Below are 23,272 nucleotides of genomic sequence, written 5' to 3'. Positions count from 1 at the left end.
TCTTTACTACATTTATTTACTCTGCTATTTTACTATTTTTTCTGCTTCCTGCTTCACTACTGTTCGGGACGCTTTTTCTTGCACTCTGTGCTTTGCACTTTTGCTTTTTCGCTTTTATCTTTTGATTTAACTACCAGCAGTTCAGCACTGTGCTCAAACTAAACAATATGGGCACTCACACTAAAACTACAAATTCCTGGAACTATATTGACATTTGGAATATTCAACAACTTGGGGAATTTGTCATAGCGGTCTACCAGTCTGCTATTGCCGGCAGTTTACAATCCTAAATCAGGACAACACAGCTGCCCACACTCAAACAGAAGAGAAAATGCCTTCTTTTGGATCTCAATCCATCTGCTGCTCAAACTGCCACAGACTTCTACAAAAGATTGCAGTTCTCGAAACAAAGTTACTTGTGGTGCTGCCGACCCTGCCAGAACATATAGCAGAGCTTCCTCGTGGTCCCTCTCAACATAAAGCTGGTGTGAGTCCTGTGAACCTAATGCTTTTAAACAGGTCATGGTGAGCTCACAGAAACCTAAAGCAATTGAGGACACAAACCGATGGCATAAACAGGGTGCGAGACCCAAAGGTGCTGCATTAGCATCATCTACCCCAGATATGGGTACAACTCGAGTAGCTAATATTGGTATTCCACCACCCCCTGTGCGACTTGAAAATAGATATGAAGCACTAGTGAGTTTGGGCGAAGATGCAAATGTGAAGGCAAATGTGAATGGACACAGATCACATCAGCCAGTAGCTAACATAGCTAACAGACGCTCAATATCATACAGGCAGCGGTGCTCCACTCAGACAGCAGCCGAGACAAGCACGCTGATAGTGGGTGACTATTATCAGAAACATTGGAAGCAAGGCTACCCGTACATACTGTTTTATAAGTCATAACATAAGTCTCTCAGTCGGATTGTCATACATGTGGGAAAGAATGATATTTGGAAAGAGCAGTCTGAGCTCCTCAAGAAGGATTTCAATGAACTTTTTGAAACACTTGCAAGACTGAAAGTTCAATCATTCATCAGTGGACCTCTCCCAGCCAGAGGAACAAATATGTTTTCTCGGCTACTAAGTTTAAATTCATGGCTGCAAAAAACCTGCACCATAAGAGGACATAAAATTACATTGACAATTTCAATATCTTCTGGAGTCAAAGGCAACTTTTTAACCCAGATGGTATCCACCCAAACAAACTAGGTGCTAGGTTCCTTAAAGACAATATCTTTTTCTTTCTTCTTCATTCATCAGCTGAGTGTGCCAGTCCACTCCTGAACGGCCTAAAAGACCACAGGATTTCACAGCAACACCTGGATGGACATTCAGTTGACAAGGATAAAACTCCACAGCCACAACAACTACTGTTCACAGACACAGCTCAGGCTGAGCCCTGCCCACAGAACTCACTACAGCTAAATGGTGAATCAACACCCAAGGACGTTTCTGTGGATAACAACCAGGAAAAACAAGATACCACTCCCGAGCCTCCAGGAACACCAGAATCACAGCTGATGTCGTCACACTCTCTCTCCCTCTCTTCAACATCACCACTTCTGTGCTTTTCAGAGAAAATGGAGAAACTGGTATCTGCTGGAACTAAGCTTTCCCACTCTATTGCTGCGAGTCCCCAAATACCAACCAAGAAACGGTGGGCTCCACAACCACCAAAGCCTCCGGGCCCAGCCTGCCCTCCCCTCCATCTGAGAGGGCACTCCGACCTCTGCCTCAACGTCAGGGATCACACCAGCCCTCATCTGCAAACAGCACTGATGACTGATATGTGTTGGGTCCCCGCTATGACAGCAGTAACAATCAGAAATGTTTTCAGAACAAGCGGGAGCCCAATGTCCCTTTAGCTTTCCCTATCTCTGTCCTGACATGTGATAGAAAGACGAAGGCCCTGTCCAGCCGCACGACAACTCTATCTAATCTACTGCCTATTAGACGTCATTCTGAGATGGACACAGGGCCAAAACCAGTTACTGTTAAATTAGCACTTCTGAACATCCGTTCATTAAAGAACAAATCATTTTTAGTTAATGATCTTATCACCACTAACAACCTGGTTAGATGACAGCTGCAGCGCTACAGTCCTCAATGAATCAGCCCCACCCAACTTTACTTTTATAAGTGTCTGTAGAGCTGTTAGAAGAGGTGGAGGAATAGCTGCTTTATTCAAAGATGCCTTTCAATGCAAGCAAGTGTTACTTGGTGATTACCAGTCTTTTGAATATTTGTGTATTGCTCTAAAAAGGTACACCACTCATTCTGTTTACAATTATTTATAGGCCTCCCAAATACACCCCAACTTTTTTTGATGAATTCACAGAATTTTACAATAGGGGACACACTCTTGATCTGCTCATCAAGGGGCTAAACATTCCATCCACTGTTATCAAGGATGAAGCGCTATCTGACCATTTCTGTGTTTACTTTGATTTATTGATCTGTCCTGCCACTGATGCTAGATCTCTCTATGTCAAAAAAAGGTTCATAAATGAAGACACCAGTGAGGTATTTATGAATGCTATATCAATGTTGCCAAACATATTGGCAGACACTGTTGATGTTCTCCTTGAAAATTTGAACTTAAATGTTAAAGATGCTATTGATGGTATAGCTCCAGTAAAGGTCAGGATGATCACTGGCAGACGTAAAGCACCTTGGAGAAACACAACAGCGGTACAGAGCATGAAAAGAACATGCAGAAAAGCTGAACGTATGTGGTGGAAAACAAAACTTGAAGTACATTATAGCATCTATAAGGACAGTCTTCGTGCTTTCAATGTAGAACTAGACACAGCTAGACAGATCTTCTTCTCAAACATTATAAACAACAACATAAACAACGCTCGCACTGCTTTTGCTACTGTAGAGAGACTAACAAACCCCTCAAATCAAGTTCCTAGTGAAATGCTCTCTGACAACAAATGCAATGAGTTTGCAACCTTTTTCTCTGAGAAAATCAGTAATATCAGAATGGCAAGCCATACGGCCTCATATTGTAATGTTGTCAGTCAGAACTCATTACAACAAACTCAAAAATTTGTAATTTTCTCAGAATTTGACATAATTGATATAAAAACCCTGGAAGAAACAGTTACAACATCTTAAAGCATCAACTTGCAGCCTTGACACCCTCCCCACATCCTTTCTCAAAAAGGTACTTAACTGCTTAGAAACTGACTTCTTAAAAATAGTAAATACCTCTCTGCTCACAGGCACTTTTCCAGAGTCCCTAAAAACGGCAGTTGTTAAGCCTCTCCTAAAAAAGAGTAACCTAGACAAAACCATGCTTAGCAACTACAGACCAATCTCTAATCTTCCTTTTATAGGCAAGATCATTGAAAAGGTTGTTTTCAGTCAGCTGAACAAATTCTTAAACTCAAATGGCTATCTGGACAATTTTCAATCTGGTTTCCGCCAGCATCACAGCACAGAGACATTGCTCATAAAGATAATAAATGATATTCGCTTAAACTCTGATTCAGGTAAAATATCAGTGCTGGTGCTACTAGATCTTAGTGCTGCCTTTGACATGGTAGATCACACCATACTCTTACATAGACTGGAAAACTGGCTTTCTGGGATGGTCCTCAAATGGTTTAATTCATACCTAAATGGGGAAGGTTACTATGTGAACATAGGTAACCATGAATCTGAGTGGACATCCATGACATGTGGAGTCCCACAGGGCTAAATTTTTGCACCGCTTATCTTTAATTTAATCACCGCTTATCTATAATTTGCTCCCAATTGGTCAAATAATGAAAAAGAACCAAATTGCTTACCATAGCTTGCAGATGACACCCAGATATACTTAGCCCTGTCCCCTAATGACTACAGCCCCATTGACTCTCTATGTAAGTGCATTGATGAAACTTCCTCCAGTTAAACAAAGACACAATCGAAGTCATTGTATTCGGAAATAAAGATGAAACTCTCAAGGTTAACACACACCTTGACTGTAGGGGTCTAAAGACACAAAATAAAGTCAGAAATCTTGGTGTAATTTTAGAGTCTGACCTTAATTTCAGTAGTCATGTGAAAGCGATAAGCAAATCAGCTTACTACCATCTCAGAAATATAGCCAGAATTAGATGTTTTGTCTCAAGACAGGACTTAGAGAAACTTGTTCATGCTTTCATCACCAGCAGGGTAGATTATTGCAATGGACTCCTTACTGGGATCCCCAAAAAGACCATTAGACTGCTGCAGCTCATACAGAACGCTGCTGCCAGAATTCTTACCAGAACCAAAAATCTGAGCACATCAGTCCAGTCCTCAGGTCCTTACACTGGCTTCCAGTTACATTTAGAATAGATTTTAAAGTGTTGTTACTGGTTTATAAATCACTTCATGGCTTAGGACTGAAATACATTACAGATATGCTAATTGAATATAAACCAAGCAGACTACTCAGATCATTAGGATCGGGTCAGTTAGAGATACCAAGGGTTCACTCAAAACAAGGTGCGTCAGCATTTAGTTATTACGCCACCTATAGCTGGAATCAGCTTCCAGAAGAGATAAGATGTGCTTCAACAGTAGACACTTTTAAATCAAGATTAAAAACACATCTGTTTAACTCTGCATTTACTGAATGAGTGCTGTGCTGCTTCACACTGACTGCACTTTTTATCCAAATCACTTTTACTCCTGTTTTATTGTTTAACATATTTTAAACTGGTTTTATTAAAATCACATTTATTTTCTTTAATTGTTCTTTGTTTTTATTATGATTTTATCATGTTTCTTATTTTTTCATATATACTTTTTTTTCCTCTCTTATAAATTGTTTTCTAATTTCTATGTAAAGCACTTTGAATGACCTCTGTGTATGAAATGTGCTATACAAATAAACTTGCCTAATAATAAAGTTTAATGATAAAGCTGTAATAAGGGCAAATCTGACAAAGTTACACATAAATAATACAGTTAATAAATAAGTAAATCTCTCACCAAGTAATACAGAAATACACACTTTATTATTATTATTATTATTATTATTATTATTATTATTATTATTATTATTATGATGTCCGCAGTTATGCAGTATTTCTACACTGCAGTTACAACTGGAATAAATTTCCCAGAATTCACCACTGTTGGTCAGGTGGATGGAGGACAGATCGACTACTATGACAATAACATCATGAAAATGATCCCAAAGACGGAGTGGATACAGAAGGTGACTGCTGATGATCCTGATTACTGGAACAGAGACACAGATTTATCAGGGTACTCAGGAGAGCTTAAAAGTCAGTGTGGATGTACTTTAAACAGACTACACACACACACACACACACACACACAATACACACACACACACACTCACTGTCAGGATCCAGCCCGCACTTTGGCCACATGCTTTTGTTTATGTTCTGTCACGTGTCTGCCCCACCCTTCTCTCGTCCTATTGCAGCGCTGAATCCTCGTCTTACGTAGTCTGATGTTGTCGTATGTCGTCATGTGTCCTAGTCCGTGTCCCTGTTTTATGTTTTTAGTCATTAAACCTGTTTATTTTTCTGCTATCCTGCATTTTGGACTGTTTTTATCTGCGCGTTGCTAACAGAAGGATTCCACCTCTCCAAGACCCAGCAGGATAGCGTCAGCCTGGACCGGCTTTCTGTGGGAGTATATATACTGTGGGGAGAACAAGCATTTGATACACTCCCGATTTTGCAGGTTTGCCCACTTACAAAGCATGTAGAAGTCTGTAATTTATATCATAGGTACTCTTCAACTGTGAGAGACAGAATCTAAAACAAAAATCCAGAAAATCACATTGTATGTTTTTTAAATAATTAATTTGCATTTTATTGCATGACATAAGTATTTGATCACCTACTAACCAGTAAGAATTCCGGCTGTTACAGACCTGTTAGTTTTTCTTTAAGAAGCCGTCCTGTTCTTTACTCATTACCTGTATTAACTGCACCTGTTTAAACTCGTTACCTGTATAAAAGACACCTGTCCACACACTCAAACAGACTCCAACCTCTCCACAATGGCCAAGACCAGAGAGCTGTGTAAGGACATCAGGGATAAAATTGTAGACCTGCACAAGACTGGATGGGCTACAGGACAATAGGGGAAGGTTCATGAGGAAGGTGAGGGATCAGCCCAGAACTACACAGCAGGACCTGGTCAATGACCTAAAGAGAGGGGACCACAGACTCAAAGTAAACCATAGTGATGGCAAAGTGAAGCTTTCTTGAAGCAGTGAAGCTTTCAACCCAATTGTATCGGAAGAAGGTTCAATACTCGAAGCTTTTCAAATCAGAGCTCGATGAGGACCTCTGCTGGTGAAAGCGCTATCACAGAATGTTCCACAATCAAATGATTGACAAATTAAGGAAAGATTAATAAATAAATGAATCAATATATTAAATACATGTCCAAAGCATGTTCCATTGCATACGCATGGTAACTCCAAACAAAAATGTAATAAAAACTTTTTGTATGGTGAATTTGGACATTTTGACTGCAGACACACTTTTACACGATTATAAATCTGTACTGTAGGCTAGATAGATGCTTTATGCTTAATAATTATGTTTTATTAACAATCAGCAATCAGGTGTCCACCTGTTCAGCATGACTATATAGTGTCCACCTGTTCAGCATGACTATATAGTGTCCACCTGTTCAGCATGACTATATAGTGTCCACCTGTTCAGCATGACTATATAGTGTCCACCTGTTCAGCATGACTATATAGTGTCCACCTGTTCAGCATGACTATATAGTGTCCACCTGTTCAGCATGACTATATAGTGTCCACCTGTTCAGCATGATTATATAGACACACAGTCTTATTTGTAAGTGTGAACTCGTGAAATAGACATTGTAAGTGTTCTTGAATGAGTGACATGGATGATGTATTATTAATATTATAGACCAGCTGCTGGGAGCAAATCAAACACTGGACCAAAAACAGATTAAGGATAGACCTTATCTCAAAAGTATAAAGTGTGAACCATTTAAAAATCATTATTTGGTATTAAGCGGTGCACAAAAGACTTTTCTTGCATTCCTATATTTTTCTATACTATCCAATAAATATAAATTTGACAAAATATACGATATTAAATATTACACTGAATCGTATAATTGCCCAATGAAGATTGAAGTTATAAATATAGGCTTCACAATAAAACCATATATATCCACCTTATTGGGCGAAATCAAATGAAAGTGTTCCCACATTTCAGAAAACGATCTTTTTGTAACAGGCTCCACTGACAACTCGCAACAATAAGCTCTCCTAAACTGGCTATACAGTAAAAGATTCCATGTAATACTCCAATACAACACACGAGGGCGCACCGCGTGTCACGCACAATTTTAAACCTTTGAAACAGATAATGAAGCGGTCACGTGGGTGTGTGTGAAACGAAGCTTCGGACGTCACTGGTCACGTGATTTTGCCAGAACGAATCAAGCTTCAATGAAAATTGGTTAATTTTTTTGACATCACTAGAAAACCATTAGTAACACACTATGCCTGCAGCGCATGAAAGGTCCTGCAAGATCTTGGCCAACAACCTCCTTCCCTCGGTAAGAGCATTGAAGATGGGTCGTGGCTGGGTCTTCCAGCATGACAACGACCCGAAACACACAGCCAGTGCGACTAAGGAGTGGCTCCGTAAGAAGCATCTCAAGGTCCTGGAGTGGCCTTGCCAATCTCCAGACCTGAACCCAATAGAAAATCTTTGGAGGGAGCTGAAAGTCCGTATTGCCCAGCGACAGCCCCAAAACCTGAAGGATCTGAGAAGGTCTGTATGGAGGAGAGGGCCAAAATCCCTGCTGCAGTGTGTGCAAACCTGGTTAAGAACTACAGGAAATGTATGATCTCTAATTGTAAACAAAGGTTTCTGTACCAAATATTAAGTTCTGCTGTATGTATGACATACCATGCAACAAAATGCAAATTACAGTGATGCCTCGAGATACGAGTTTAATTCGTTTCGTGTCCTTGCTCGTATCTCAAAGCAATTTTCCCCATTTAAAGTAATTGTATAAAAACATACAACAATATAAGAGAATGTTAAAAAAAATAAACTGGTTTTACTTTACGGAAGATGCGCACGGAGGTTGAGGGAGGAGTAAACAGGCGAAGGAGGAGGAATTTTGTCTCGTACGTACACTTTCGCTTTCGTTCACTTACTAGCTACTGTACACTCTTAATGCTACCTTACACTTAAATGGAACTTAACTAAACTTCACTAAAATTAACGAACGAATTAACGACCATCGCATTAGTTCTGGCAGGCCACATCATCAAGCCTGCATCAACTGTTAATCAGCTTCCACGACGCGCACGGATCCAGTTACGACATCCATATTACCCGACAATTTAAATTCCCATTCATAGAGCCACTCTAGCGCATTGCTGCTGCCGCGATCTAAACTCCCTCCACCAAACCTGACTCCACCATGCCTTGTACCAGTTTACGTAATAAATCTCAACATATTTTTCTCACTCTCTCCCTCTTTCTCTATTATTTATTTATTTATTTATTTATTTATTTATTTATTTATTTATTTATCCATCCATTCATTCATTTATTACTGTCCAAAAACGTGTAAGCGAGCATATCTAATAATATGCATGATTAGTGGTTCTGTTATACGGGGGGTTTATTCTATTTTCTAGTCGCTGCTCCCCGCGCTCTGACCATGCATGCGCACGGACGTGGATTTTTGTCCAGAACAGAACCATACCGCCAACACTAACTGTATGCATATCATCTAATAAATTCTCTTTTGACAAAGTGGTCCTGACAGAACTGAAATTTTCTTAACTGAACCTAATTGCTACAATTTCTGTTTTTTTTACATTAATTTTGCTTAATTTTCTTCATCGCTTTTCTCTTCACTTGTTTTTGCTTTTTTTGTCACTCTTTCCTCACTAAAATCGTTTTAATAAAAGCCTAGAAGAGCTTTTTTTTAATAAAAAGCACAAGTAAAAATTTTTTAAAGGATCCAACGCTCAAAACGGATCCGAAAATTACAGATCCGCAGATGGTCGGCACCTCACGCAGCCCCCTTTGCAACTCTCCATAAGAAATTAATGACTCCCCTTTTATCGACAGTCGTTTGTCGTGTGCAGTGGAAAGGCGGCTTTAACCGAATGAGATGCGGGAAGCTGAGGCGGGGGAAACAGCACACGTGGTTGTTGGGGATCTTTGTTTCGGTGGCGGTTCGGATGCTCGTATCTCAAAAAATTTGCTCGTATATCAAGACAAAAATTTGGTCAAATCACAGCTCGTATCTCAAAAAATTCGGATCTCGAGGCATCACTGCAATTTTTTAGAAATCATACAATGTGATTTTCTGGATTTTTGTCACTGACAGTTGAAGAGTACCTATGATAAAAATTACAGACTTCTACATGCTTTGTAAGTGGGCAAACCTGCAAAATCGGCAGTGTATCAAATGCTTGTTCTCCCCACTGTACATCATATAATTTGGGGTATAAATTTCAGCTCTCATGTGACAGATACTATGGTCAATATTTGACATGCAGTTGCTAAGGAGAACTATGAAGTGGACCTAAAGTGGTTACCTTGGTGATGAGGTCGGAGTGGCGGATGATGGCTCTGACAAAGAAGCGGTAGTCAGTGACCTCAGTGCCCTCCTCAACACGGGCAGCACCCAGGTACAGGTGCATCTTGTGGTCAGCGCAGGGCACGGCCATCAGGGCAGCGGACATTCAGCATTACACTCAGTGAGTTTGTGTGTCTGTGACTGGAAGGCTGACAGATTTACACCCTGGCTGAGACAGACAAGAGATATCGGGTACTGAAGGTCCCTCTGGATAAAAGCATCTGTCTACTGAGGTACTTCATGTAATAAACAATTAGTGACAGATAAATGATACCATTAAGTGAAAACTTGACACTAAAGACAGACACAAAATAAATGAACTCACTTTGGAATCACTTTTAAAGCTATCCCTCAGTCGACTAGTGCGGGATCGGATCAGTGACTTTAAAGAAATGATCAAAAGATGAATAAAGAACACAGTTTGAAAGCATTTATTATTTATTTATTTACTCGTCTTGATAAATTAGTTTCACAACTGTTGACTTCTATACATGCTGACAACTCTATTAGTTTAAAATTCAGCCAAAGATTTTTTTATTTATATTAAAATTATATATATATAATTTTTTTTGTCTTAAACGTCTATATTCAGCAGCATGCAAATAACAGTAAATTATTTTCCAAAGGAATCAGATAGGATCATTCAAACAGCTTACTTTTATTAATTAGTTATATTATATTACACATCTGTTTAACACATCAGGCAACACAGACTTTTTAAACTAAAGCTAAAGATCGTATTTGAACAGAAACATCATTACTACACACGAGTGCGGTGTGTGTGTGTGTGTGTGTGTGTGTGTGTGTGGAGGTGGGAGGATGTTACCTGTTGGGGTGAGATGAAGGGAGCATAAACTGAAAGTGCACAGCACACGTGCCATCATTCAACTGGTGATGCTGCAGACTGTTCAGCTCATAGGTGTAAGAAATTACAGAAATTGCACCCAAATTCCACTCCAAGGTACACATCTAAAAGAGCTCATTCCTAAGAAGTATCATAAGGTAATACATTTAGGACTCTAAACGTATAAACCTGATTCAATTATAAATATGGGAATGGCAGCAGGACATTAAGGATCACCACGAACAAAGGGTCTACGTAACTGAGATTACCATTTTCTACACATTTTTTATTTCTTACATAGGCTATGTAACCCCTCCTCACAGACACCTACGTACAACTACGTACACCCACCCACACCCACACACACACCCACACACAAAATAAATATAATGCAGCTAATCACATGTACACACTACACATTGTACATAACTTTATACAATCTGTTAGAAACATAAACCTGCTATAAAATGCTACACTACATGATCTCAGATAAGTTTCGGTACAGATACATATGAATAACACACTGACTAGAAAAATGAAAAGGTGTGTGTACCTCTAAAGCAGCCATACACACCACACGGTCAACGTGGTAGAAGAAACTGGGCAAAACATCAAAGATTGTCGTATCAGACAGGATGAGTTTCTGTGGACACACACACACACACACACACACACACGCGTCAGCTTACTCTCAGCGTTGTGTTGGAAATCAATTACTATAAACTATAACCACTGTACACACACAGGCAATGTAATATCAGGACATATTTCTATATATCTACAGTGAGATAAAATTCAGAGTCACTAACATTATTGTATATACAGAACAAACCCTGTATTTCTACTGTAACTCTGTTATATAACCTAAAGCCCACAGTACAGAGACAGAGAAAGGCCAAGTCTCACCTCTGCACGAGCTGCACCATGCTCTGAGTGTTCATGAAGAAAACCTCACGGTCTGCTTTCTTCTGTAGCATGGCTGCGTGACTGTCCAGGATATTCGCAATCTAAAGCAAAACAAACGTCCGTCTAGGTGCCAGATACTTTTAAAATGATTAACTGAAACCTTCATAATGTACTTCATAGACAGAAGTTATAGACACTGTTTGCACTAGATACACTGCATTTATTTATTTAAGGTCAGAGTAAACCCAAAGACCATCCAGACTTCATCATGTGCAAGGGGACAATTCATGTTCTCATCCAGTGGGAGGAAACTGGTGTAAACCAGAGTGATCAATACATCTGTACTCACCCTCTGGCTGGGGAACTGACAGAGAACAGAGGTGATGTTGCTGGCGTACTGGGCCATAATCTTGCGGATGACTTTCTCCACCGTGACAGGGATACGACCCGAGACGCTGGTCATGATGTCCTGCAGCTCCAGCAGTGGGAGTGAACGTACAGTGGAGTCCGCATCAGAGAGTCCACCCACTTATTCAGCTGAACACATGCAAAGTGAGGAGATAGAAAATGTGTCAGATCACGATAACACACACAAATCAAGATGTGTACATTTACATGCCACTGTGATGAGATGAGCTAATAAACCTCGTTTGTGAATAATTCTTCTTCTTCTTTCGGCTTTTCCCTTCAGGGGTCGCACAGCGAATCATCTCTCTCCACCTAACCCTATCTTCTGCACCTCAACACTTGCACCCACTAGCTGCATATCCACATTAATTACATCCATATACTGTACCTCCTCGTTGGCCTTCCTCTTTGCCTCCTGCCTAACAGCTCCATGTCCAACATTCTCCTACCCATATACTCACTCTCCTTCCTCTGAACATGTCCAAACCATCTTAATCTGGTCTCCCTAACTTTGTCTCCCAAACGTCCAACATGAGCTGTCCCTCTGATGTACTCGTCCTAATCCTGTCCAATCTTGTCACTCCCAAAGAGAACCTCAACATCTTCAGCTCAGCTACCTCTAGCTCTGACTCCTGTCTCTTCTTCAGTGACACTGTCTCTAAACCATGGCCGGCCTCACCACTGTCCTGTACACCTTCCCTTGATTCTTGCTGATATTTTCCTATCACACAGAACTCCTGACACCTTTCTCCACCCATTCCAACCTACCTGCACTCGCTTCTTTACTTCTTTGCCACTCTATCCATTACTTTGGACTGTTGACCCCAAGTACTTAAACTCCTGCACCTACTTCACCTTCCTGCACCTACTTCAACCTTACTGTTCCACTTCCCTCCCTTTCATTCACACACATGTACTCAATCTACGACTGACTTTCATTCCTCTTCTCTCCAGCGCAAACCTCCACCTCTCCAGGTTTTCCTCCACCTGCTCGCTGCTCTCACTACAGATCACAATGTCATCTGCAAACATCATCGTCCAAGGAGACTCCACTGGTCCATCAGTATAGCAAACAGGAAGGGGCTCAGAGCCGATCCCTGATGCAGTCCCACCTCCACTTTGAACTTCTCTGTCTGAATTACAGCACACCTCACCACTGTCCTGCTCCTCTCATACATGTCCTGCACCACTCTGACATACTTCTCTGCTACTCCTGACTTCCTCATACAGTACCACAGCTCTTCTCTTGGCACCCTGTCCTTCTCCAAGTCTACAAACACACAGTGCAACTCCCTCTGACCATCCCTATACTTCTCTATCAACATTCTCAGAGCAAAAATTATATCTGTTGTGCTCTTTCTGGGCATGAAGCCATACTGCTGATCACAAATTTCCACTACCTTCCTTAACCTAGCTTCCACTACTCTTTCCCACAGCTTCATTGTATGGCTCATCAACTTTATCCCCCTATAGTTGCTGCAACTCTGCACGTCACCCTTATTCTTAAAGATCGGCACTAACACACTCCTCCTCCATTCCTCAGGCATCCTCTCACTCTCTAAAACCCTGTTGAACAAACTAGTTAAAAATTCCACTGCCGCCTCTCATAGACACTTCCAGACCTCTACCGGGATGTCGTCAGGACCAACTGCCTTTCCACATTTCATCCTCTTCAAAGCCTTCCTGACTTCATCCTTTCTAATCTTATCTACTTCCTGTTCCACAGAGTTCACCCCTTCTACTCTTTTTTCCCTCTCATTTTCCTCATTCATCAGCTCCTCAAAGTATTCCTTCCATCACCTCTGTACACTCTCCTCACTTGTGAGCACCCTTCCATCTCTATCCTTAATAATTCTAACTTGCTGCACATCCTTCCCATCTCGATCCCTCTGCCTAGCTAACCGGTATAAGTCCTTCTATCCTTCTCTAATGTCTAACCTAGTGTACAACTCGTCATATGCCTTCTGCTTGGCCTTAGACACCTTCCTCTTCAGTCCTGTCCACATCCCACTTCTTCTTGGCTAATCTCTTCCTCTGGATATTATCCCGAACTTCCTCATTCCACCACCAAGTCTCCTTATCTCCTTTCCTCCTTCCACATGACACACCCAGCACCTTTCTCCCTGTCTCCCTGATCACTTCTGCTGTAGTTTCCCAGTCATCTGGTAGCACTACCTGACCACCCAGAGCCTTGTAGTGAGATAATCTGGAAGGAAGAAAAGATTAGGATGCAGAGTGAAATTGTACACCTTAAAACAACCACATGCTTAGTTCATCTGTGGAAACATTGTTTAAAGATTTAGAGGAAGCCAAGTCTGCTTGTCAATTCCTTTTAAAAAATGGCAAAACTGAAATTAGCACCAGTAAGACATCTGTATGTGGTATGTGGAGTAATCAAGTTCCTGACATGTTAGATAGTGATGAGAACTCAGAAAGAGATTCTCAGTCAAGTCAGGAGTCAATATTCTGACTGTACAGTTAAGTTCCCCATGGCTCCAGTTCACTTGACTACAACTATGCATGCTAGTAAAAGAGCGGAGGAACCAATGACCACTACTATGGTCAGTGGGTTTAAACCCAATGACCTAGAAGCTGTGATTAAAAGTATTGGTAAATTTGATCCTGCCAAACAAGATCCATTAGACTTTCTAAAGGTTTTCGAGCTATATGCTGACATTTACAAATTCACAGATGGTGATGCGTGTGTGTTGTTAACTGTGTGTTTGCCTGACACTTTGTCTGGAGCATTAAATGAGAAAGTCAAAACTAGAACTGCCAATAAGTTAGAGAGGAAGCAGGCACTGCTTGAAGTCCTAGGTGTGATGTCCATTAACTGGGATAAGATATCTGATGTGCAAATGAGGAAAGGAGAGCACCCAGTAGCATTTTCAGAGCGATTATTGGAGACATTTAAAACTTTCAGTGGCAATCCTGATATCACACCGAATGAAGAGGATGTCATAATGAGAGTTTTAAATCTGCATTGATTAACAAATGTGACTCACTCACCCGTTCTGCTGTGTCGATGTTTGTGACCCATCTTTCTGATTATAATGACATCATTGCTAAAATGACACAGTTTGTCAACAACAATGCTAACTCAAAGAGGTCCCATCCTGTATCCGCAGTAGGTGTTAAAAATCTCAATAAGAATAGAGCCAGCAATGTTTCCTGGAAAAAAAGAGACCTACACTACTGGAGATAGAAAGGAAAGACTACCCCCTCGTAACCCTGATAACCCATTGGTGTGTTATTCATGTGGCAAAGAGGGACATATTTCAAGGGAATGCAAATTTTCCCTTAAGAGTTCAGGCCCCAAAACGGATTTAAACCAGTTACAGGCTACAGTAAACAGACTGAGAAAGGAGCTCAAAAATCTGTGTAACTCCTTGCCTGTTATTTTTCACCAAACTACTCAACAAATTTGGCAAAGTCAGAAAAACAAAATGCATTCTGGTCAGAATGTGTACCATCACAAATTTGAAAGTAGTGATGACGTTGTGGTAAAGAATGACCAAAATGAGGGCCCATGGTCTGCTCAATGGGAGAGACCATGCAGAGATTCACATCACAAAACTAAAAACCGTCAACCTGGTAAAAGATCATTCCACATAGGTCAATTAATATCATAAAAAACTGATGGCAGTCATCAGGGCCATGTAAATAGGAAGGTGATTTATGTTGTATGTGTTTGTAATGTTTTTGGTGTGCTGTGTTTAAAAGGGGGGGGGGGTATAAATTCATTATGTTTTCAAGTGTTTTTCAGGTCAAAAAGAAATAGATGTAGGGGATGGACTAGGAAGGCAGCTATCGTGACAGAAGTGTGTCGTGACCAACGCTGTCCTAAAGTGCTTATCTACAATGGATCCAGGTTTTGGTCTTGGTGAGACTTACAGCATGATCTCCAGACCCAGATGAACAGTGTAACAGGAATATATAAGGTCTTCTTGACAACAGCGTTCCTGAGGTATCACAGTGATGTTGCAACCAGTTCATCACCTCCTCAGAGAACATCTTCAAGTAAATAATCTCAAGGATTGGAAAGGATTTGAAGAATTGTTTTAAAGGATTCTAAGCATTTACAATTTGGGAATATTACAGAAGAATGTATTAAAGAATGGACTTTAAGGACTTTTAGGTTTATCACACAGTTACCATTGCAAGTTTGAAAAACAACCATTATGTGTGGCACCCCACACTAATTATGAGGCTTGTGAAATCGATCTAACACATGTCCACAATAATTTTACCAGAGTAATAGTTTCGCACAGGAAAACGTCACCACAACTCATGATCACTTTTCTATCTTTGTTAATGACAAACACATGATAACATTTTGTCCAATTAAGGTTACTTTACTTTGTATGATTCCAGAGGCAGCTTGGTTCATAGGAAAATATTACTTTCCATATGTTAATTCCACACTCTACAGACAATGTCATTGAATCCAGCAGACAATTAGTCTTTGAGGAATATGTACCAGAATTTGATTTTGATTTACCAAAATATATAATATGTTATTATATAATATGTTAATGTCATTATGTCATAATGTAGAGAAAAGACGACCATATTGTTAAAGCTCAACAAGGTCTTGTGGGAAAAGATAATGTCTTGACTAAACAAATGCATGGTGGTGATTTGGTTATTGCCTATTCTTATCTTATTTGGGATATAACTTTCAAAACTGCTGTTGTTGTATGCATCTTTCTCATTCTTGTCAATGCATTATGTTATGCTGTATGTGTACCATATTGAAACGGCAAATTGCAGATAATTCAATGATCAATGTGGGACGTTGCCGTTGGCTGTGATGGTTTCTGAATGTCTCTGCTCCAAACCCAAGTAATATTTTACATATAACCAAATTTTAAGAAGAAAACCAATGATATGTTTGCCTTATGGAATGGAGCTAAAAACCAGTGTGCGTGAGGTGAAGTTCCGATGACGGGGTAAGATTCTCTGAGGGCCGAAGGGGAACGACCTAAGGCAGGGCTTCGCCGACACTGGGCACCGGCCCAAAAAAATGGGAGGTGTGGTCTGTATTAAGGAAGTGATGTGATTGCTTGAGGGCCAAAAGCATCAAAGGGGGGACTGTAAGAAATTACAGAAAATTGCACCCAATTCCACTCCAAGGTACACATCTAAAAAGAGATCATTCCTAAGAAGTATCATAAGGTAATACGTTTAGGACTCTAAATGTATAAATGGGATTCAATTATAAATATGGGGAACGGCAGGCAGGACATTAGGGATCACCACGAACAAAGGGTCTACGTGACCGCGATTACCATTTAAAGTGACCACTTGGGCGCTAGCAGTTGTTAACAATACCAAGACAAGGTGTACGTGACCATGATTAACATTTAAAGACATCAGCTAGACAACAAGGTGTAGCCCAGCCATTTGGGAGACATTCTATTCTTACCCTCAATACACATTCAAGCGAAACTTCATTTAAATTACCAAAAGGGAAACTGTATATAAGGTTTGAGCAGAATTTGCTCTGGGTTCGTGTTCTTTCTGACCCCGACGAGCCCAAAGTACGCCATGTATTTTGTCACTGCTATGCTGGAATAAACTTCTTGTTCTTTATTAAGATCTTCATTAAGATCGTCTTATTTTTACACAACGCATTTTTTTTCTTACAGACTGCCTCAACTTCTGTCTAAATTCCTCACAACATTCCTCCTTTTTCAGCTTCCACCACTTAGTTTTCTTCTCTCTCTTTGAACTCTTCTTCTTACAGACCATCAGAGTCAATCCTACAACACCACCATCCTATGCTGTCCTGGCTACACTCTCTCCCACTACCACTTTACAGTCACTAATCTCTTTCAGATTGCCTCTTCTACATAGGATGTAGTCTACCTGTGTTCTCCTACCTCCACTCTTGTAAGTCACTCTATGTTCCTCCCTCTTCTAAAAATAAGTGTTAACCACAGCCATGTCCATCCTCTTAGCAAAGTCCACTACCATCTGTCCTTCAAGGTTCCTTTCCTTAACTCCAAACTTGCCCATCACCTCCCCATCACCTGTGTTCCCCTCACCAACATGTCCATTAAAATCCGCTCCTATCACCACTCTCTCACCCGTGGGAATACTCTCCATCACCTCATCTAATTCACTCCAGAATCTCTCTTTCTGATCTGACTCACAACCTACCTGTGGGGCATAACCACTAACATTATGAATAATTCATGGAGAAAAAAGAAAAGGAACTGGCTGAAGATACATCCAAATATAAAAGCTATTAGTCTTGCTGGTGCTATGCTAATATCAGTAAACTATGTGTGTGTGTGTGTGTGTGTGTCTCACTCTGTTACTGAAATAGGGCTCAGAGAGACAGTATCCATCCATGACGTTCATCAGGTTCTCCAGCACGCTATGGAAGACCTGGTGCAGTTTCTCCCCCACTGTGGGCAGCGGCTCCTGTGCAGGTAACGGCTGAGTGTTCAGCTGCACCTACAGAAACACGTTATATGTACAACAGCTCAGTGCTTTAGGATACAGATATAAAGGAGTTTTAGTTGATAAAAAAGGAGCTGTGATTATAGTACAGGCTGAATAATGCTCGGGTCGTCCAGGTCGATATGAGCCACTACACAGCCGGGCTCTAACACGGCTCCGGGTCTCTTTACAAAGTGAACACAGCCTGATTCCTGCACCGTCAGTGTCATCACCATCTTCATCACCTACACATCATTATATAATAAAAATATATAAATACAACACCATTTATTTACAAGAACATGAAGACAACATAAACATAATATATGAGAATATAAAAAAATGACCTCGATTTCAGCGTACGGATATCCTGCAGTCACGTGTCCTCCATCCTCCACAACATACTGCAGCAGTTTACCAGCGGAGGGGGAACGCAGCACCGTGGGGTCTCGCTTCTTCTCAAACACACACGTCTTATTGCCCACCGTGATCCGGTATCTGCAGAGAAATTAAACATATTAAACTCTTATAAATCCTAAACTAGGTTTACGTGTCCTGAGTGTTGGATTATTATATAGATTATCACAGTGAAACAGTGTACAGGAAATTAATGAAATTATTTACTTTAATTAAATTATGAGAAACAGGAAGTGTAAAACCTGTCAACTTCCTCCTTCATGTAGGTGGTGTAGCTGCTGCCACTGTAGGACAGGAGCAGGCCACCATCACTCAGCCTGTGGACATCAATCTCTATGTCCGAGTCGTTCATTATAATCACGTAGGTGGTGGGAGACTGACGGGCCACCTACAACACACACATATACACACACACACACACACACACACACATATATACACACAGAAAGATTATTACAATTTTGATCTAAATGACATAATGAAAGAAACCATTTATTAGGATTTATAATCGCTCACTGAGAGCTGTGGCCTAATTACAAAAAAAGACATGTTATTGATACAGCATTCATAAATCCACCTCCACAGTGTTCACCAGACCAGCAGCAGGTAACACATGACCTCTACATTTATTATGTGGAAAAATAAAATGTGTTTTTCTTTATTAAAAACCTGATCTGATGATGGATTTGTTCAGGTCATGAGTTATCAGCTCACCTCTCGAGAGAGTGTAGAAAGTCAGACATGGTTTTCCTGAAACTGGCATCAGCTACATGTAGAGCTCCACACACCACCCCCAGCATGGTGTCTGGCCTCTCCGCCTGTAAAGAACACACACAAATGTGTATTTAAGTAGAAATCAGGTGTGTATGCAGGCTGTGTGTGACCCCATAAACCAGACCTCATGCCTGTAGTTACTGGTCCAGTCAGACTCGTACCTGCACTTTCTCAGCGATCAGGTGGTCCAGCCATCCTGTGTCGATGTCATTGTTCCTGAAGCACTCGGTCTCCAGCAGCTTTATCAGATACTCCACTGTGGTCCTGAAATCTCCTCGGATAGACAACTCCTTCATGGCCACCACCATGTTACTGCCCACAGAAATGCATTCAGTTATTAACACTTACTCGCTTACTTAGATTCACTCGACACGAATGTAATCAACCCAAGTTCAGTATAAAACAATTAGTTTGTTATATTTTATTATGTTACAAAATAGTATTTTCAAAAGAGCATAAAACATATAAAAATTCAGTTCTACATGATTATGAGTGCAGACGTCTGAAAGGTTTTTTATTTCTAATACAAATAATTTTTATTTACGGATGGCACAGAGAAACTGTATGAAACTATATCCACAGAGAAGTCCTTAAAGACAGAGTGGACACTGGCGTGTAGTGTAATGATGTGATGTGAGTGATGATACTGACGATATGGCTTCCTCCCGGTTTTGTCCCCAGGAGAAACAGTGTCCGAACTGCGAGTCAGCAAACTCGTGCAGCCCCCCTGTGGCCCCCACACTGAAGTAACCCCACACGTTCTTACTGCTGCGGAAATTCAGCTCCTGCACCGTGCCCGAGCTCGGCTTAAAGCCCTGCACAAACAAACACGTAGACATCATCTCTGAAAATAAAAATCTGTGGGTTTATCTGCTGAATCCCGTCTGTACTCACCTCATCCGGGTTCTCACTGGTGATGCGAGCGGCGATGACGTGGCCTCGAGGACAGGGGACAGACTCCAGATCCTCAAAATTAATGGTGGTGTCATCCCACGGAGTTTCACCATACAGCACACGGATATCCTTAATCCTGTGCAGAGGGATTCCCATCGCTATCTACAGAAATGAATAAAAATTATACATGAGCTTTTATAAAGGCAATGAATGAAAACAAATGACAAAAAGATCAGACATCGTGGTGTAATATTAATCTTTTCAGTACCAGATAAATAGGTTGTGCTTCACTCACTAGTTAACATCAGCAGTAAAACTGTGTGTTTATTATCAACTGTTCTGTTGATCTAAACAAGACCTAAATATGATTTAAGTCAAACGTATAGAAACGATTCCAGGTACGATGCATAAAGTGATGTGTGTGAGGAGTTCAGTACCTGTAGCTGTGCAGCTGGAAGATTAACATCTGCTATCATTTCTGTGCATGGATGCTCCACCTGTAGTCTGGGGTTCAACTCCAGGAAGTGGAAACTGCCGTCCTCTGAAAGCAGGTACTCTACAGTCCCCGCACTCACATAGCCCACCATCTTAGCCATACGCACTGCATACTGATTTAAAAAAAGAAAAAACTTTACAATTTAGGTTTATAAACTAAACTAATTAAACTACTATAATTAACTAATGTTCCATCACCTCGACTGCTAGACATTATAAAAACTGACCCTCTCCATCTGCTGGAAGGTGGCGGGTGAGGCGATGGTGGCTGGAGCCTCCTCGATGATCTTCTGGTGGCGCCGCTGGATGGAGCAGTCCCTACCGAACAGAGAGATGGCGTTTCCGTACTCGTCTGCAAGGATCTGCACCTCCTGGTGACGTGCATGCTGAGCCAGCTGCATGATGAAGATGGGTGAGCCGGGCACCTCCACCTGGACCTGATACACAACACACACAGTTTACATTTAAACAGGAAACATGAGAGGATGGGAAACTATGGCTGATTTGTACAGACACAACACTTAAAGACTATTAACACACAGTAAGTGAGGCTCACCTTGTTTTTGTGCCTACAGTGGTGTGTGTGTGTTTATTTCAACACAGAATGGTGCAATAACTAGAATCATGCACAGAGTTTGTGTTCCTCTCTAGTGGAGATTGTGACTGTTAGATGCCAATTTATTTACCACAGGAATTCAGCACGGTTTTTATTGTCAGAGTTTACATTCCCCCAGAGCTAATGCTAAGAGCTCTATAGGACTATTATATTATCTATTATAATCTATCAGCATCAGTGAGCAGCTACATCGGCAAGAGCATTGAAGACGTGACCGTCCCCAAGACCATCACCACATTCCAACCAGAAGCCGTGGATGACTGCTATGACCTAGCCTTCAGAGCAGGGACAGGACAGCCCTAAGAACAGCAAGGTCCAAACTGTCCCGAGCCATCTGGAAAAAATCCGAGCAAACTCCTTAATAACTGAACTGTACTGAGCATAATACACACCCACACTCAGCTGTGTGGACTGCACTGATCTACATCAAATACAATCTCACCCAATATACATCCATGTCTACAGCACCACCCATATCAAACTGTTCACAGATGCACTTTGTGTGTGTGGTGTGTGTGTGTGTGTGTGTGTGTGTGTGTGTACCTGTCTGAAAAAGCTGGGGAAATCTTCAGTGTTGTCCACTTTCCTGATTCCTTTCCCTCCTCCGCTTCTGATGCCTGATCACTACAGGATAGCCAATCTCCTCTGCACCCTACACACACACACACACCACACACACACACACACAAAACACACACACAGACAACAGAATAACATGAGTACTCCAAATGGTGATATAATTTCGTATTAGACATTGTCTGAAATGTGTGAGTAAAACTTTAATAAATAATGAGAATGTATGTACAGCACGACCTTCATCCACATCTCTAACACAGCCTTTGGCATAAAGTTCAGGTGGACACTGATCACATGACCCATCTCTGTTCTTCATCTCCCACAATACCTTCAGACCTGAACACAGACAGAAGACTGAGACAATAAATACCTGTGTGTGTGTGTGGTGTGTGTGTGAGAGAGAGAGAGAGGAGAGAGAGAGAGAGAGAGAGAGACGAGGAGAAGAGTGGTGTGTGGTGGTGTGAGAGAGAGAGAGAGAGTGTGTGTGTGTGTGTGTGTGTGAGAGAGAGACAGTGTGTGTGTGTGTGTGTGAGAGAGAGACAGTGTGTGTGTGTGTGTGTGTGTGTGAGAGAGAGACAGTGTGTGTGTGTGTGTGTGTGTGTGAGAGACAGTGTGTGTGTGTGAGACAGTGTGCGTGTGACCGCATGTGTGTGTGAGACAGCGTGTGTGTGACAGTGTGTGTGTGTTTGAGACAGTGTGTGTGTGTGTGTGTGTGAGAGAGAGAGAGACAGTGTGTGTGTGTGTGTGTGTGTGTGTGAGACTGTGTGTGTGTGTGTGAGAGACAGTGAGTGTGTGTGTGTAAGACAGTGTGTGTGTGTGTGAGAGAGAGACAGTGTGTGTGTGTGTGAGAGAGAGAGAGACAGTGTGTGTGTGAGAGAGACAGTGTGTGTGTGTGAGAGAGAGACAGTGTGTGTGTGAGAGAGAGACAGTGTGTGTGTGTGTGAGAGAGAGACAGTGTGTGTGTGTGTGTGAGAGACAGTGTGTGTGTGTGAGAGACAGTGTGTGTGTGTGAGAGACAGTGTGTGTGTGTGTGTGTGTGAGAGACAGTGTGTGTGTGTGAGAGACAGTGTGTGTGTGTGTGTGTGTGTGTGAGAGACAGTGTGTGTGTGTGTGTGTGAGAGAGACAGTGTGTGTGTGTGTGTGAGAGACAGTGTGTGTGTGTGTGTGTGTGAGAGAGACAGTGTGTGTGTGTGTGTGTGTGTGTGTGTGTGTGAGACATTGTGTGTAGAATCAGTAATAAAGACATTACCAGACCCAGA

The 23,272-nt window shown here is 41.3% G+C and overlaps 1 protein-coding gene and 3 pseudogenes across 7 annotated transcripts in view; 3 read left to right on the top strand and 1 right to left on the bottom strand.

Annotated features, from left to right (window-relative positions):
* LOC113656616 overlaps positions 1-23,272 on the top strand; it is a 355,645-nt pseudogene that overhangs the window by 872 nt on the left and 331,501 nt on the right.
* LOC113656619 (acetyl-CoA carboxylase 2) overlaps positions 1-23,272 on the top strand; it is a 332,529-nt gene that overhangs the window by 40,634 nt on the left and 268,623 nt on the right. The window lies entirely within an intron of this gene.
* LOC125145502 overlaps positions 1-23,272 on the top strand; it is a 131,678-nt pseudogene that overhangs the window by 80,697 nt on the left and 27,709 nt on the right.
* The window catches only part of LOC125138472, a 20,645-nt pseudogene continuing 6,965 nt past the window's right edge, over positions 9,593-23,272 (bottom strand).

Source organism: Tachysurus fulvidraco, chromosome 9 (genome assembly GCF_022655615.1).
Source record: "Tachysurus fulvidraco isolate hzauxx_2018 chromosome 9, HZAU_PFXX_2.0, whole genome shotgun sequence".
NCBI classification, from domain to species: domain Eukaryota; kingdom Metazoa; phylum Chordata; class Actinopteri; order Siluriformes; family Bagridae; genus Tachysurus; species Tachysurus fulvidraco.
The sequence above is the reverse complement of the archived record's forward strand: the minus strand, read 5'-3'. Positions and strand labels throughout refer to the sequence as shown.